The following is a 17,247-nucleotide window of genomic DNA, read 5'->3' on the forward strand; positions in this document are numbered from 1 at the left end:
TTTAGGACACAGCTTGATTGAATATAAGGGGACAGTTGGGGCCTTAGCAGAGGTATGTGCTGACATTCTAGTTTCCATTGTTGCTTTCCATTACAACACCATTGATTCAGAGCTAGTCATAGCTGTTGTATTAATCCGGTGTGACCATAAAAAAGATTTGATAGTAAAAATTCAAAGAGGGGACAAAAATGTATAAGGGATTATCCAAAAAACCTTGTGGCTTACAATGGTGTAACATGGCATTGGTGGCTCAAAATGCACAAACAGGAAATGAGATAACAGGGAATGAAACTAATTGTGCTGATGTGTCTCAGAGGGTCCAGGAAGTTTGTGTTAAAAATATGTCAAAGCTAAGAGCTCGGGCATCTTTTCCCGCTTGGGATCTGATGTGAAGGTGAAGCCGCGGAGACACAGTCCTCCTGGCTGTTCCCGTGATGTGCCCGAACAGGACAACACATACTGGGGAGGACTGCACCGCTGTGTTTTGGATTATTACAATTTCACTGCTGGGGTCAAGAAATATGCAAGTCAAACAGCATTGGACAGGGGGAAACATGCAGCCGGCAAAGCAAATGGGACTAGTACAGTCAGGCGCAATATGTTATGACGGCTCACCGCTGGGACGGAATAATGGTGAACAAGAGCATAAAAAATACGGTCAGAGCAGTCGGAATGTGGGAAAAACATCTTTCGTCGTGTCACACGTCTGTAAATACGCAGAATTCCTTTTGAGTTCATGTTTCATAAGTGCACTGGACAATGAAATCAAACAGAAATTTTATGAATACCTCACACACCTGTTTTGTCCCATAGTCAAAACGTCTCTCCTGCATCATTCTGCTGTGGTCTCTCAAATTCCCATTCCAGAACAATGCTGTTTCTCCTCGTCTGCAACAATTTAAAAGTCTGATCTCTTGTCTTACACCGCAAGGTAGCTTCTATTGATTCAAGATGTTTTCCATTCACATAAACTATCGACACTATATTCAAATCAACACCGGGCGTCAGTTTAGAGTACATGTTTTTATCACGGCAACAATTTCACTGCATCGACTGTTATCAAAAGCCGTTTTAGCTGATGATTATCACTCTCATTATTACATCCATCTGCTTACCACTGGCTATTTTTTTTCACTATGACAAATTTATAATCACTCATTTAGAATAGAGTGAAAACATGTGAGTTTGCAGCTGCAGGCAAGAAGGAGTATTTGATCACAGCACAGGTTTTTGTTGAAGAAAAATTGAATTTGGTGCATGTACGAGGAAATTAAGTTCATTGTAGTTTGGTGTATTTGATCTAGACAGAAAAAAAACAGATGTAGGTATTTGCCTTTAAGTTTTCGTGCAGACAATATTCATAACTAACTTATTACAAACAAACACAGAGGTTTAACATGAAGACACGTGAACCAACAGGTAACTGGTGACTGTCAGCATCCGGGAAATCCCATTCTAGCTTTGTATGTGTATTTTTATCATCACTGGTTTCCCAAAGATAAAAGAAAGACATATGTGATATTGTGAGTGTGTCAAAATCTAGTTGCTATATGTTTCAGTTAAATGTTGACAAGCAAGATACATGGAATAGGCTCAGATTGCAGTTTAGCTTTGAATTATGACAAATAATCACATTACTAAAGTCATAAAATCCTGTGGCTGGTCCATTTGCTTCCACACCACGTAAAGCAGGAACCACACAACTGAACCCCCCCCCCCCCCCCCCCTCCATAAGGAGTTTTGGTTGTTCACTCCACAGTTTGATTATAGGACTTTGGTTTGGTTTAATTCTGTCATAAAACAAGCTACTTACCAAAAACACACTGCTTTAAACCAAATATATTAGGTTCATATTTTAAACTGAGTAAAGCCTTTTTTTAATATTTCTTGTGCATATGGGACTAAGCACCTACAAAATAAGATTCAATACCAGAGAAGGCGAAGAAAAACAAGTGGGACAGAGAAAATGGGATATTTGGCTAAATGACAGCATTGCCACTTATAATGCTGACATTCAATAATGAAGTGAGGTATTTGGAAAAGAAGCAAGGAAGTGATTAATCTCTTGTTTCATCACCACTGAAGGACTGAAAGGTCTCCAAAATACTGGGTAACTAACGTTCCTATTGGAAAACTTGTTAATCATAGTTATTCAGTTTCGTCCAGAGGCTCCCAACAATGGCTAAGTGCCACGGATCTTTAAGTTAAAACTGGGAAAAACAATGCTTCATAGCTGTTGTCTAATTTTATATAAATTATGCCATTATACTGTACTTAGTTTACGAGTTGCTCAAAATATCAGTGCTGTTCTCCCTACACTTCTTTTAAATCGTACATTTATTTTTTAGATTTATTTCTTCGACTCTCTGAAATACTAAGAATTTTTATCATCCTCCTGTGCACCTTCGTATACATTAACTTGACATCAAGTTCAAGACCTTATTATGTAACTATTACATAATAAGAAAACCAACACAGACGTGGGGGAGAACATGCAAACTCCACGGGACCCCGGGCAAACTGGGATTCAAACTAAGAACCTTCTTACTGTGACAGACCTAACCACTGCACCACCGTGCCACCCCTGACCGTGCCACTCCCCCAACAAAGATATTTAGTGATAGATATAATCAAATTTATTTTTGCCTTAAGGCACTACCAAGTAAAAGGGATGCAGTGATGCAACATAACTTCATTGTAAACACAAAAAAAATCCACAATTCTAAGGAAAGTCATTATGTTTTGGCTTCCAAGAAAATGCTGATCTGATTTGTTTCACAGGCAAAAATAGTTTTCCCACAGTGGCCTTGATCGCAAACGTTAAACGTAAAGTTTGTCTCCCCAAACTCCTCCTTCTAGTGTATGAGCCTGATTTGTGTTTATCGACAGTGGGATGAGCAATTTCAGAAGAAACCAGAAAACTTTCTGAAAGTAAGAGCTGAACGTTCCCCAGGCCATTCTCATCTTGAACATTACCCCATTGAACAATGTTTAACCAGGAGCAGATTTTGGCAATGGCTCCTTCAATCACGAGAAAGTAAAATTTGAATAAATGTCTGGTAGTCATTAAGATGTGAAGTAGAATACTTTAAGTGCCGTTAGGTAGTAGAAACCTAACGCACGGGGCACACTGGACGCGGAATGGCAGCAGAACGGCCCAGTTTGCATTTGCGCGCCCACGTTAACAGATTAGACGCGGCACACCGGCTGCTGCTGCTGCAGCACTGCTCAGCCGCGGTTCAGTCGCTGGTGTTGCGTTGCTCTTCTAGAAATGAACGGATTCAGTCCAACACAGGAGTGCTTTTATTTTTAAAACTGTTAAAGGACTTGTTGCAAACATTTACATTTGTGACATAGAAAAAGATAGATAATAAAGATATGTCGACAGAGCATTAAAACTGTGGTGAAAGATCATTTCCGTGGAGAAAATTGTTGGGGCCTCTACGTGCTGCTTCTGTGGCTGAAACGCGGCTGAAACGCGGCTGAGACGCGGCTGAGCAGGGCCAGAGCAGCAGCAGCAGCAGCCGGAGTGCCAGGTCTAATCTGTTAACATGGGTGCGGAAATGAAAACCAAGCAGTTCCACTGCCGTTCAGTGTGCCCCGGGCGTAAGAATGAGGAAAAGGGGCTGAGATGTTGGTGTACAGCGCAGTGTTGTTGGTAATGGCAATTTGTAACATGAGCTTTGAATCTGAGCCGGGAACGATGCCAGCAGCTCAATATTCTCCTTCCCACTGCTTCATGTATCATATAAGTTATACTACACACCAACAAGGCTGTTACATACTGATTAGGATTTAAGGCTGGTTTTCCCATTTATTTCACTGTAGCCTAACTGCAGCTATTTTCTTTATTGCTCTACATCATTACGCAACCAAGACCGCAGCATTTCCTCTTTGACACAGCAGCTAGTGCTGTTTAGTTAGCTTTTTTATTTTTTTCCTTCCAACCACTGTAAAAAGAAAAGCAAAGAAAACAAAAAACAAACCCTTTCCTACTACAGAAACCCATTACTAAATAAAGTTTAAGAATTTATAGTTTTGAGCCAGATTGTCCAAATAGGCCAAAAGTAAAAAAAATTTGAACTCTTGACTCTTCTGGATACTCTATATTTCATGTGGTCAAAACATTGTCACTTCTGGCCATCATGTTGTTTTTCCATAATGTGAAGAAGTAAAATATATATGGGTGCTTTAATAATAATTATCAATAAAGTTAAAGTAACTTCATTTTTAAAGTTCCCTATTCGTTTAAATGTTTAACCTGCTAATGGGCTCTTTGATTAACTGATTAAGCTTTTGTCTGTAAAAGCTAAATTAATTCTGAAAAAGAAATGCTGATCAAAACTTCCCAGAAAACCACAGGACATTTTCTTATTTTGTCTGAACTAAAGTCCGAAACCAAACATATTCAGACTGTATGACAAGGAGAAGTAGCAAATCCTCCAACTTAGGAAACAAGAACCGCAAATTGTTTAGCATTTTTTTTAGCAAGTATTTAAGTTTTAAAAAGCAGTAGCCAAGATGTAGAGCAGGTCTACTAACTAGAAGGTTGGAGGTTCGATCCTCAGCTCCTATAGTCTGCATTCCAAAGTGTCCTTTGGCAAGACACTGAACCCCTGATGGCTGAGCCGGCTGTGTGCATGAATGTGTGAGGTAGAAAAAGCATTGCAGATAGAAGTGCTGTATGAATGTGTGTGTGAATGGGTGAATGCAACTTGTACAGTAAAGGTTGTGCCACTTGATTCCAGCTCTTTCTTATTGTTTAGAGTTGATGGCTTGTGTTTCAGTCCATCAACTTTTACCTTGATGTACAAGTTTGTTGTATTCAGCTCCAACATGCAACCAGATGTCACTAATTTCTACACACTGACTGAACCTTTAATATTCCAGAGCTATGATGCCAATACTACTATAGAGCCATATAGACAATGCGGTTATACCCTCCTGTAACCTCACATCCTGTGCTTATTGTTATGTCATGATGCATCACTGGGACAGACCTGATCAGACGTATATCCTTTGTATAGCGGAGGATGAATAGAACTGTTCATGCTGCAAACAAAAGCCCAATAATATACATCAGTCCACAGTGTTTCCTTCAGTCAAATTAACAAGTGACTTCAGAGGTTGTTGGTTTATGCTGCTGTGCTGCCATGACGGCGCGGTGAGAAAGTGCACACAGCCACCCACTCACTGAGATCCCGACAATCTCATTAGGCTCTTGCCAAAATCCACACTTTTTTTTTTCTCCCAGATAAAGTTCCTTTGATCATCAAAGCCCTCATTAACATCAAGTCCCATGTGGGGCTTCAGACCAACACACAGACTTAAACTTACCAAGTTGCCCACAGCTTACTTTCGCTCACGGTGCTGCAAAGCGTCAAGGTCAAACTACATTTTGTGACAAACTCGTTGAGTTTAGCCCCCGATCACATAAGAAACAAAAACACTGCAGGCGAAAACAATCTTTAAAGACCATAATCCGATTTCAAACCACCACTTAAAGGCTTTGTGAGTAACTCTGGCCGTTGCTGATGGTGCCTGCTGATGGGCGCACTGTAATCAAGTTCAGGTGCTCCATGATGAGGGAGTCATCTATTTCAGCTCACATAGGTATTTCCTATAAAACCCAGACTATGTCAAATTCCTTGTGGATTTTCACTGGGCTGGTTCCAGAAAGAATCCCAGGGAAGGTCTGGATAAGAGGCTCATTTAGAGCAATCTAGGTGCAGGTATGGATGGTGCACAGCTCCTTCCATAACACACACAGCTCTCATTCCTGGATCCCTCCGAGCCAAGACGTCAAACTGAGTAAGATCGATTTGAGTTTAGCCGGCACATTCTTGTGCATGTGCTGTTATACGCCAAAGACAGGTGTTGAGTTTGATCGAACTATGAATCTGTTAATCAAATCATGCTTGATTGTGGATGAATGATTGCAGGGTTTCAAAGCTCTGACATTTCAAGCCCTACTGTTATATATCATGGTTGTAAAAAGTCTGGGAGGCAGCAATGACATTATCATCAGTAAAGAAAGACAATAAACTAAGAATGTGTTTTGATGATGGGAGCCAAAATGTTCCGTATGCATAAGTAACATCAGCCTTTAAAAGGATACGAGCACAACAAGTACGATTCAAGTGATAAATCTTAGTGTTGAGAGATACTGTATGTGCTGAGAGAAGTTGCAGTAAAACTGGATATTCATTTTCACACGGGAGTCTCCACAAACACCCGCCACCATCACATCCCATGAAGGGTTCTGCAGATGGTGGGAAAGCCAGAGGAAAATCCCTGTAGGCCTCCAGTTTTCTTTGAAGCTGTGCTGCATGCAGCTGCCCCCGAGAGGGGAAAAAAAAAGGCAGACCTGCGGCAGCTCTGGCCACATTAACATCGTCACCGAAGACAACTAATTGCACACACTTATACTGAACACACATATTCACAGTCGGCCACAGGCAAACTGTAACGACGCTCGAGCATGTGCATCAGGCCACCGCACACAAAAAAATCACATGTCATTTGCACCGCATTCACATTAACAAAGACTTACATTCTTTCCCACGGTTTTCATAATAGAAAATAAAGATAGTCAGTCTGACCGATTGTTTCACTGAGATTAATCAGTCAATACTTACAACAATTTGTAGAGAAGTTGAGGTTTGCAGATAATTTTTTTTCCATGACATCAAAATACCACATAAGTGACTGGACTAATTACCATAGAAATGACTGAAATTTAATGATGCAATACATCTGGAACAACTGAGTCACGCTGCAGCATCAATTAAGAAGCTGAAACATCATTTTTCATTTTATCTCAAATCTTTCCTCTAAATTCACCTCTCATCATTGACTAAACAGAGTATAACTGAACTAATATCAATAAATTACATCCACAGAAGCAATATTACAGTAGATAAATCTCTATTTACAACTGAGACAGATCATTTAATAACATGTGAGTCCTAAACACGTCTCTTATATAGACAGAGTTATCACATACATTTTATCTACCTGTGAATTAACCACAGTAAACACAGAGTGAATAATTATCCATTTATTCTATCGTGGTGCTTTTGGGATATCAATAAATAAAGACAATCAATCGGCTTCTAACATTATATCTGATAAATAATTATCTTTAATACTTTATGCATTTTTTCCAACGATCATCTTTATAATCCTTCATAAATTCATCATTCATAAATAAAGTTAACTTGTACAATCCCACTGTACAGAGGCAGCCAGACCAATTATAGTTGTTATGAAATGAGCTGATAATATCACATAAAAAGTGTTGAATGAGCCCTGTGTACATAGCTATAAAGAACAGGACTAAATAATGTCTTAATGAAGGCGGTGCTAAAACCTCGCCATTAAAAAACAACTCAGCACTATAAAACAGAGGCAGGCCACGCTTCTAAAAATAGCTCAGTGTATATGTGGAACAAGCAGCTGGATTTGGGGGGGTGTTATCTGTTCCATGTCTGTGTGTCTGGGGTATCAGGGTATCCCCACCATCTGTACATCATGTGAGAAAACAAAATGTTACTCCAGCAAAGAGCCGGGCCACTCGTTCACACTTCCTCGTCTAACATTCCCTGATTTCAACAACCAGAACTTTCCCATAAGTCTAATTAACCCTCCAGTGGCTGCTACACACAACACGAGCCGCCTCTGTCGCCACCCCCTCTTGTCCTGGTTAGACCCAGCCAGCAGTGTGCTTGGCAGGGGGGCAGTTACGGTTCGACCACAGACAGAAATAACCTCTTGTTTGCTCACTGGCATGCTGTAACTCATGGTGTTGTTGTGAGTGAATGCAGTGCAGTCAGTGGGGTTTCAGTGCCGTGCGGACAGCAGCGCTGAAAGATGGAAAAAAAGAAGAAAACAGATGCTAAAAGCTTAAAAGACATAATCAAAAATCAACACTGGCTTCATGAATGATCGAGTGTTATAAGGCGTAGAATGGATTGTCTGTGTTGTTGTGATCTGTCCACATCTGGTGAGAGCTGCCGAAACATGATGGCTTAGATTAGTTCTTGAGAGCAAGTTTCTTGTTAGTTAAATTTTACTTTTTAAATTCTTGAATAATTAAGCTATCTTAAGTACCTAAAGTAGATTTCTGCATTAGACAAGCAGGAGGGAACGAGGACTGCTTAGACGACTGCTCAGCCGTATTTTACTTTATGTAATACAATCACAGGCCTGCAGCTCTGCTGACTCAGAGGAAAAAGGTCTTACTTCAGATATAGTCTTCTCGTTGCATTAGATGTATGTGCTTTGAACTCAAATGACATTAACAGAAACCTGGGTTTTAGCATGTGGCACACGCTCACACACTGATGTGATGATGTCATCAGAAGAGGGAAAGTTATGGAGCTTGTGAAGTGTAAAAAAAGCCATTACTCTAAATTGCTGTTAATGCACCAGACTTAACGCAGAGGCCATGAGCCAACATTTGGCACCGTGTAACTTTTCCATGCCTGAGTGGAAAGTGAGTGGAAGAGGAGTGGACGTGCGGATAATACACATTGGAGTCGTGGCTAAATCTTAATTTTAGGAGCAATATTCGAGTGTGTGGATACCCTGTGTTTCCTTAATCTCAACTTTGAACACAGGCTCGTGGTATGCATATTATTTTTTTGTCCACAGAAAAAGATCAGGAATAACATTTGTTCGCTACAATAACAAGTAGTAACAACAGTGTAACCATGGCCTCAGCCCCACAGGAGACGGACAGTCAGAGCGGCAGGCTGTGCGACTAAGACCACAAGGGAAACATTAACTGCTCTATAAATTCCAGCGATATAAAGTTTGCAACGTTGTTCTCAAATAAACAATGTAATATGAAAGCTATACACTAAAGATGACACAAGGTCAAATTAAAAAAGATCCCTTGCGGCTCACTGGTCTTCCCTCAAAAACATTTTGTCCAAGAAGAGATGTGGTACTAAAAATTAAGAAATAATGATGATGAGCAACTTAACCTAACTAAGACCTCCTTCCTTTTTGTGTCCGTCAGATACGCTCCCTCTATTCAACTACTGTCATCTCCCTGCAACTGATTTACTTCCTGACGCAGCTATGGGAAACAGTGAAGTTACCCTGATTACAGACATTTCCTTCCTCCACCATTCACAGCAATGCCTGGAATGGCTGCAGTATTTACTCAGGCCTGAAGCGGTAAACTGCAGATCCCACACCCACATGGCACATGCATCATGGGCTGTAAAGGCCAAGGGTTCCTGGGAGAGTATAGTTCATATCAATCCAGACTGAAACAATTATATCATTTTGTAAGACACATGATGAATTTAGATAATCTGGTCAGGTTGGTTGGGTATTTGGCCAAAGAATCTCTGTTCGGTTTGAATTATATCTGCTGTGGGAGAGCCAACAGGACCCAAGATTGGATTCACTACAAATCTGTAGCACCACTTAGACTCTCTGAATGCTACCCCTCTGCCTTGGGGCCCCCCAGAAACTCCCCCCAAAGTTCTTTCCCAGCTTGTGACAACTATGTTTGGGTCCTCCGTGCTTTTTATACCCACTGCTTGTGGTTTCTGGCTTCAAAAACAAAGTGTTATTAAAAGGCATCTGAGAGACCCGCGAGTTATTACCACTCCTATTGAACTACCCTTTACCCTGGATTACAAAAAGCTAAATAATAATGAAAAAAGAAAACAAAAGACCTGGCAAATGCAAGACATATTTTCATGTTTGCACATTTTGAATTGTCACAAAAGCTCAAGCAAATTCACCATCGGCAGGGATATGGAACACCTTGTATCGCTGGACATAATTAGATAAAAGCAGAACAGGTCTTTATGCACAATATGAGCTTGAGTGTGTCCAGCTCTTATCTAATTATGTGCAGCACTACAAGCTGTTCCACATTCCTGTGAGACTCTCTCCGGATGGGGGCACTGAGAGCTTGTGTTTCTTTTTGTTTGTGATGTGGTCTAACATGGTCAGGTTTTTCTTATCTACAGGTACATAGTTTAGAAAGGCCCACATATAACAGAGTAATGCATATTATTACACCTAATGGTGACGGGCTCCAAGACTATAGGCCTTTATTGTACAACATCATCTAATGGCAGCAGTATTATTTTACTATATCTCTGAAGAGAAGGGTCAGTGTATTAAATGTCATAACAACATTTTTAAAGAATTTGGAACAACTGCTCATTTTGCATCTCCTCAAGTCCTCGGCGCCAACTTTTGACACATTTTTTAAATTGATAAAATTCACAGATACATTTCATCCTTTACGTCAAAAATGAGAAAACATCATTTAGATAAGGGCATGGTGATGTTGGAAATGATCTGTAGACGTTTTGACGTATTTGACCAGGGTAGATTTTAGATTTGCACACACCAATACATTTTTTATTGGTATGTGGTGATGAAGAATACAGCTACATCTGGCTACAGCTAAAAAAGGACTATCATAGAAATATTAAAATACATACAGGTGTGTATATTTCCTGCTTTGCAAATTAAATAATGTTCTCCCTTAGGGAGGATCTTATTCTTTGAATTACGCTGCCATCTAGTGTTATGAAAGGGGACTTATTATTTTATTAGGTATGTATCTTTGTTTTCCAAAACAATTGTTCAGGGAATCAACATTCCTGCAAGGTTATTACTCAGGAGACATAAATCTCTCAAATTATATTATAATATCTATTACAGATTGAAAACATTGATATTTTATTCATAAACAAAAAGCAGCTGTATAGCCTCTAGCAAAATGTTCCTCTAACCATCAGAGATACTATAAGTGAAAGCCAGTGAGTGGAAAAACTGGTAAAAGTGGAAAATTTCATATTTAAATTATAAGGAATCATATGACATCACATCACATGTGTGTTGAATAGAAACAGATAAACACTGAACTGTCGCCCAAAGGATGGAGGAATAAATGACCAGTTATGGTGTTTCTCTCTGCTCATCCTCTCGGACAAATTGTACTCCAAGATGGCCTACTTTACATTTTGCAAATCAAATCAAAACTCTTGGACCGGGAGCATTTGTGATAAATTGTTAGATTTGCGTACATGTGGGAAACAACTAATAAAGATCCAGGTATTGTAGAGCAGTGATACGGAAAAAACAAACTCAGAATTCTCAGAACAGAATTCAAAGAGGAAATCGGCAGTCAGACTGTAAGTTTAATTATGTGAAAGTGAAACTATGTCATGCATTGTTATCTGTTAACATAGTCTAGTTTGGCTTTTAAGGAGACAATCCTCCTCGAGTAAACCTGGAGCACTTGTCCATTTAAAGAAACAACAAGCAGATGAACATAACGATTAAACCTCCTTACCTTTTTGGAGAATCTAAATAAAGACACAAGGGGGCAGTGAAGTCTTTATGAGCTGCAGTTTGTCATTTGGCTCCACTGAATCTGGGAGGTTAAAATTATAGCTCAAGTGTTGCATCAGTGCCGCACGGAGATAATTTTAAAATTGATTCAGTCCATTTGCCCCCCATCAGCTCAGTCCCAAATATAGAGCTGAGTATGGAGCTACAGGAGTGTGATTATATTAGTCAGTGATTCTCTCCCTCAGAGGCAAATCGCTGGAGTCCATCATGATTCCACAGGACGTTATCTCTTCTAAAATGTCCGGCTATATTAAAATAACGGTTGCTGAGGTACCCATGTTCAGGATAACTCAATTTAATTTCACATGAACATTTATTTCTCTCATTTCAATGTATTATCTCGATGAAGTATGAAGGGGTAGGATAAAAAAAAATGAATACAATCTGAAGGCCATATTTTATTTATGTCAGCATAAAATACATTTTTAAGACAGGATTATTAAAACTTCAATATGCTGCTAATCAAACTGGAGAGCTCGAGAATCTGTCTCTGTGTTTACGTGAGTGTCGAGATAAAGCAGGGTCATGCATCATAGTGAGTGGTTGCTTGGGACACCATGAAAAACCAAGTGAGTGTACATTAGGGCTTTGTTCAGGGATGACCTGTGCAAAGCTGAAGTTGTTATGGTGCTGTAGTGCCACCTGCAGGCACAGTGTCATCTTATCTGCAGTCATGCTGGAGTTATTTCACAAACGTCCGCCGAGGCACAACAGTTCCCTTAAATCAAAACAAGCCTCATAGCTTAAGCCACATTACGCTTCTCAGCTACACACTGGTGGTAGTAACAGGTTTCTACCCTATTTGTTACCAAATGGTGGCTGAAAAAAAAGCCTCTACCCCTAAATATGTCTGAATTTTCAAGATACAAAATATAATTCTCTGAGAAATCAACGAAAATGTATTGCAATGTTAAACAAATTAATACAAAATTCCTGGATCCACCCCCTGATCCGCATCAAAAGGAAACAGCTTCTTTAAGTGCCCCATACCACATCCTTCCACTACATTTCATGCTAATCAGTCCAAACAGACAAATAAACGCAGATGACAACCTCCTAGGTTGAATTTGAGATGTCTTGCAAACAAAGACACAAAAACAAAGACACAAACAAGTATTGAGTGGTTATCTTGTGTTCTGATGACAAACACTCACAATGCTCAGTTTAGATCAGCTGTTTACTTGCAGCAAACATCAACGACTAAACATTAATCATCTTAATCTAATTAGGAAATGTCACAGAATTTCAGAAAAAGGCTAGAAAATCGGACTACAAAGGAATATTGTATTTTCAGCCTCTTTCTAAGCACCTACAATGCGACTGATACGGCAAAATGACTAATGTTAAACAGAATTTCAGTGAGGACATGTACTGTATAAGGTTTAAATAACCAATATATCTATTGATCCTGTGATTTTCTAAAAGTGAACATTTAAGGGAATGAAGGACTTGATTAGAGTCATTTTATTTTCAAACTGCTCTCTCAGTGTGGCTAGAAGTGACGTCCACAGGTTCCACAGCAGTGAATAACGCATATACAAATAAATCAGCCGCGACTTGACTCTCATTGAATGTAAATGTCAGAACAATTTAAGAGGTGCGACACTCATTTGGCAAAAAACTTGACTGCAGCCACTGAGGTTTCTGAGCTCGGTCATCCAGAAAGGCATGACATTTGTTTTAGAAAGACAAAACCTGAAGGGTTGATATGAAATCCCCTTGAGTAAAGTCGCTGAGAAGCTTATTAGCCTTTTTATCCTTTTTTCCATCTGTGACATTTTATGGTTGTTCATTACTCTGCGACTTTGACAGAAAAATAAAAACATCTAGAATGGCATTAAGTAGAGTGCATAGCTCTGCCACGGCCAAGCAATCCTACACATCTGTCTGGGTCTTATGATGAAAAAAAGGACAAGGGAAGTGGTTTCCCAAACTGTACGTACAAGATCCATACATTATTACCAGAGAAACTGAAAAAAAAATGTCCTATCTCGCAATGTTTTGGAAAGATAAAAAATTCCTGGATCCACACCACAATTTAATGGGTTTATATAGCACTTTTCCAGTCTTCTCGCTCACTCAAAGCATGTTACAATACACAAACACAATCGTACACTGCTTCTATACGCAGCACTTTTTCTTTTATGTACCATTCAAGGGTAATTTGGGGATGAATATCTTAATCAAGGACACGTCGGAATGCAGAGTGGAGGTGCTGGGGATCAAACTACCACCCTTCTGGTTACTGAACGACCCGCGGCTAAAAACATAACCTTAGTCCTCCCTAAGTAAATCAAAACATCTAACACTGGAAGGATATGTTGGTGCTAAGAGTTGTGAACCTACAGAGACTGCAAATACAGTTTTAGTTTAGTGAACCAATTTTTTTACATTATCCATCTTTATATGCTCAAAAACAGACTTCACCTTTAATAAGTCACTTTATGGGACATACTGAATACAATATATACTCAAAGGAATTGATTGAATATTCTAAGTTATCATATACTGTATCAGGGGAGTCTGTGGTCTGTGCGTGTGATGGCAAATAAACAGAAGCTGACAGAAATGGAGTTCCATAAAAAAAAAAACACTCTTTGGACAAAATTCATAGCTGTGATGTCTACACTTATCAGTTTCAATTGAAGTCCAACAAATGAAAGCAACAGCACTATGAAAATACTTGGCGGAGGGAAAGACATGGAGAAATATGTGACAAGGGGAAAATAAATTTGCAGACAGACAGAAAACAGGAGCAAAATAAATATCTATCCGAGCTGCGGCGAAATACGGCTTTGACAGGAGCTCGGGCAAATAGAAGTACAATTTGCTGTAAATGAAAAAGTCTCTGGCTAGCACAAATTGGGCAGCTTGATCATGTTGTCAGAAAAGTGTTGCAAACCCTGTTTGGAAGTGTCACCAACTCATTATAATAAGGTATTGTAAGTTAAGAAGTATTTCGAGAAAAACCTGAAATGTTTTTCTCTATTGTCCAATGTGAGAGATTTCAGTCCATTGTAAATTCAGGTGAGACACATGTTGGCTCATTGTGTTTTAATGTGGCTGCCGACAGATCAGGCCTGAGCACAGACCTGAGACTTTCCCTCAAAGGTCAAGTTTAGCCCCAATTTGATTTGAGTAACCTAGCCAAGTGTCGGCTCTCTCCGTGTGCATGTGTGCACTCTTGCCAAATTCTCCCAGAGTGCATGCTAGGGAGATCAGCTTTGCTCCAGTGAAAAGTGTGGGCTGAAAATAGGCCTGATCGAAGAATAGAGTTTCATATTACACTGCACAGGAGACCCAGGCAGCTAAAGCTCTCACTTGTTGTCCTCTTCTCTTTTCTAGACTGAGGTCTCCACTTCTCCCTGAGCAGCACACGGTGGACTCATAGAGGACATTGGTCAAGGTCACATTATCCCAACACCACACAGGCAGAGGCAGAGAACAGTGTAATGCACAAAGAAGAAATAACCTTATTCCAAAAACAGTTGTTATGTTATATTGGTTGCCTTCCCCTGAAACTAAATGGCACTTAATTCGTCATCACTTAATAACATTTAGGTTATTTAGATCTAAAATGATTTACTTTCAAGATTTAGACCATAAAATAAGATTTGTTGATCCCACACTGGGGAAACTCACTTGTTACAGCAGCAGATTGTCAAAATGAGGTACATAATATACACCCTTCACTACAGATGGAAATATTATTTGTAGAGAAACAAGTGCAGTGGCATGAGATGATTGCACAAGGATGCATACGGAGTTTGGTCATCACTTATAAGGATACGGTATAAGCATATGGTGTTCCCTATGAATGAGAATAATATACATGTGTGTATAGTTACACAGTAGTATACTTAATATAAGTAATCTATATGTACTATAACAGTGAGTGTGTGTGTGTGTATATATATATATATATATATATATATATATATATAATATATATATATATTATATATATATATATATATATATATATACACACGCACTCACTAAAGAAAATAGGAAATTAATTTAAAATGGTATATATGTATAAAGTTGATAAGAGGAATACAAATGGTTATAGGGATACAAATGTTCATGTAAAAGTTTATCCATCAACTCTAAATTGTGAGTCATTAACAACTTGGTCCCTTGAGAAACACAGAGCCTGTTTTTTTATGGCAACATTATTTTTTTATATGTAATAAGATGTTTCAAACACGAATTTGAAAACACTGCCGCTCACGCGTGTGCTTTGAAAGCCACTAAAAATAATCAAAGAAGCCACAAGCACAGTAAAGATAGTACAGGGCGTTTTGTGGGCTGGCTCACCTGGGAACAGACTGGACGGACATTCAAGCAGCTACAGTTGAGTCACAATTCTCTGGGAGATGTGCCAAGGCTGGCAGCCCAATTCTGGATATCTCTGCTGTGGCAGGTCCACTGTTTTTTCCCCCTTCCCTTCAAGCTGCTAATGTTCCAAGCACCAAAAGCATTACACCCCCCCCCCCCCCCCCCCCCCCCCCCCCCCCCCCCCCCCCCCCCCCCCCCCCCCCCCCCCCCCCCCCCCCCCCCCCCCACAGACCCACATATCTGGGTCTCTCACACATAATGCATCGCCTGCAGCAAAGAGAGTTTTTGAAAGGTACGGTGACTTGTCAATGACATCTGAAAATAACCACCAACAGCTGTGACTCGTGAAATGGAAGAAAAAGTCTTCACGGTAAGGTTCGAGGATACATTTTTTTGTTCTAGTAAAATTTCAAATAAGTGGCAGTGGCATTAACTTTGTCATGTCAAGGTTCTGAATCCATCCATCCATTAGCTTAACCACTTATACCTGCGGGGGTCATGGCGGTTGGGATTGAAGCCAATTCCAGCCTCCATTGGACGAGATTTCTGCTGGATTTCTGCTGTATAGGCCAAAGATCCCCACCTTCTCCATGTTAGCAGATGGGACATGGGGCAAACCAGTGTGCTACTGTTCATTGGTTAGAGTTCGGTTTTAATTAGATATTTGATGCTATTATACTTTGTGGACGGTACATTTCGAAGTATTTGAAGGAAAATTTGACATTTTGTGGCACAAAGTTAGATGAGATGACTAATCTGTAAATATAATGCTACAGCTAGCATCCATACAGTTAATCTTAGCAAACAGGCTAAGAGCTTGCCTACATCAGTCTGAAGGTGACAGAATCCTACCAGTCCAGGTAAGCTCACCAATTAACACCTCAAACATTGCTTGTTGGATCGCTACAAAAATGTGTGAAAAAACTCAAACTAATTATTGTTTGACAGATTTATTTTTAATGTGCTTACTATTTCTTGACCACGGTCAGTAACTCAGTCTCTGCCGGTTGCCTGGCAACTGCTCGGTGCCAAGAACAAGTTTGGTGCTGTAAATCGGCCAAATGTCATTTTTACATTTAGTTTTTTGTGCAGATTAAAACAAACAAAATAAGTGATTTTGTTGCACGACTCCAGGCAAGCTGCTTTACTGTTTCGAGTCATTATGCTAAGCAAAGCTAACTAAATGCTGAATGTAGCTTTACATTCACATTTGAGAGTGGTATTGATTTCTCACCTAACTCACTGACAGGAAGTGATTAACTGCATTTCCCAAAAACATCAACTTTTAGAGAAAACTGTGATCAAATAACATGCAATCATAGGATTATATACCAAAGCTTCTCAAATTCTACAATTTAAAGACAAATATTTCCAAAGCTATTAGACTTGCATGTTAAGTGCGATTTGCAAGATGACGTGCATCACAATGCATGAGATGGGATTCAGGGGGAAACAACAGGGAGTGAAGGCTCTCTGCTACAGACAGACTGAAGCAGCCAGACAAGCTTTTAC

This window comes from Hippoglossus hippoglossus, chromosome 8, assembly GCF_009819705.1.
Source record: "Hippoglossus hippoglossus isolate fHipHip1 chromosome 8, fHipHip1.pri, whole genome shotgun sequence".
Taxonomy (NCBI): Eukaryota; Metazoa; Chordata; class Actinopteri; order Pleuronectiformes; family Pleuronectidae; genus Hippoglossus; species Hippoglossus hippoglossus.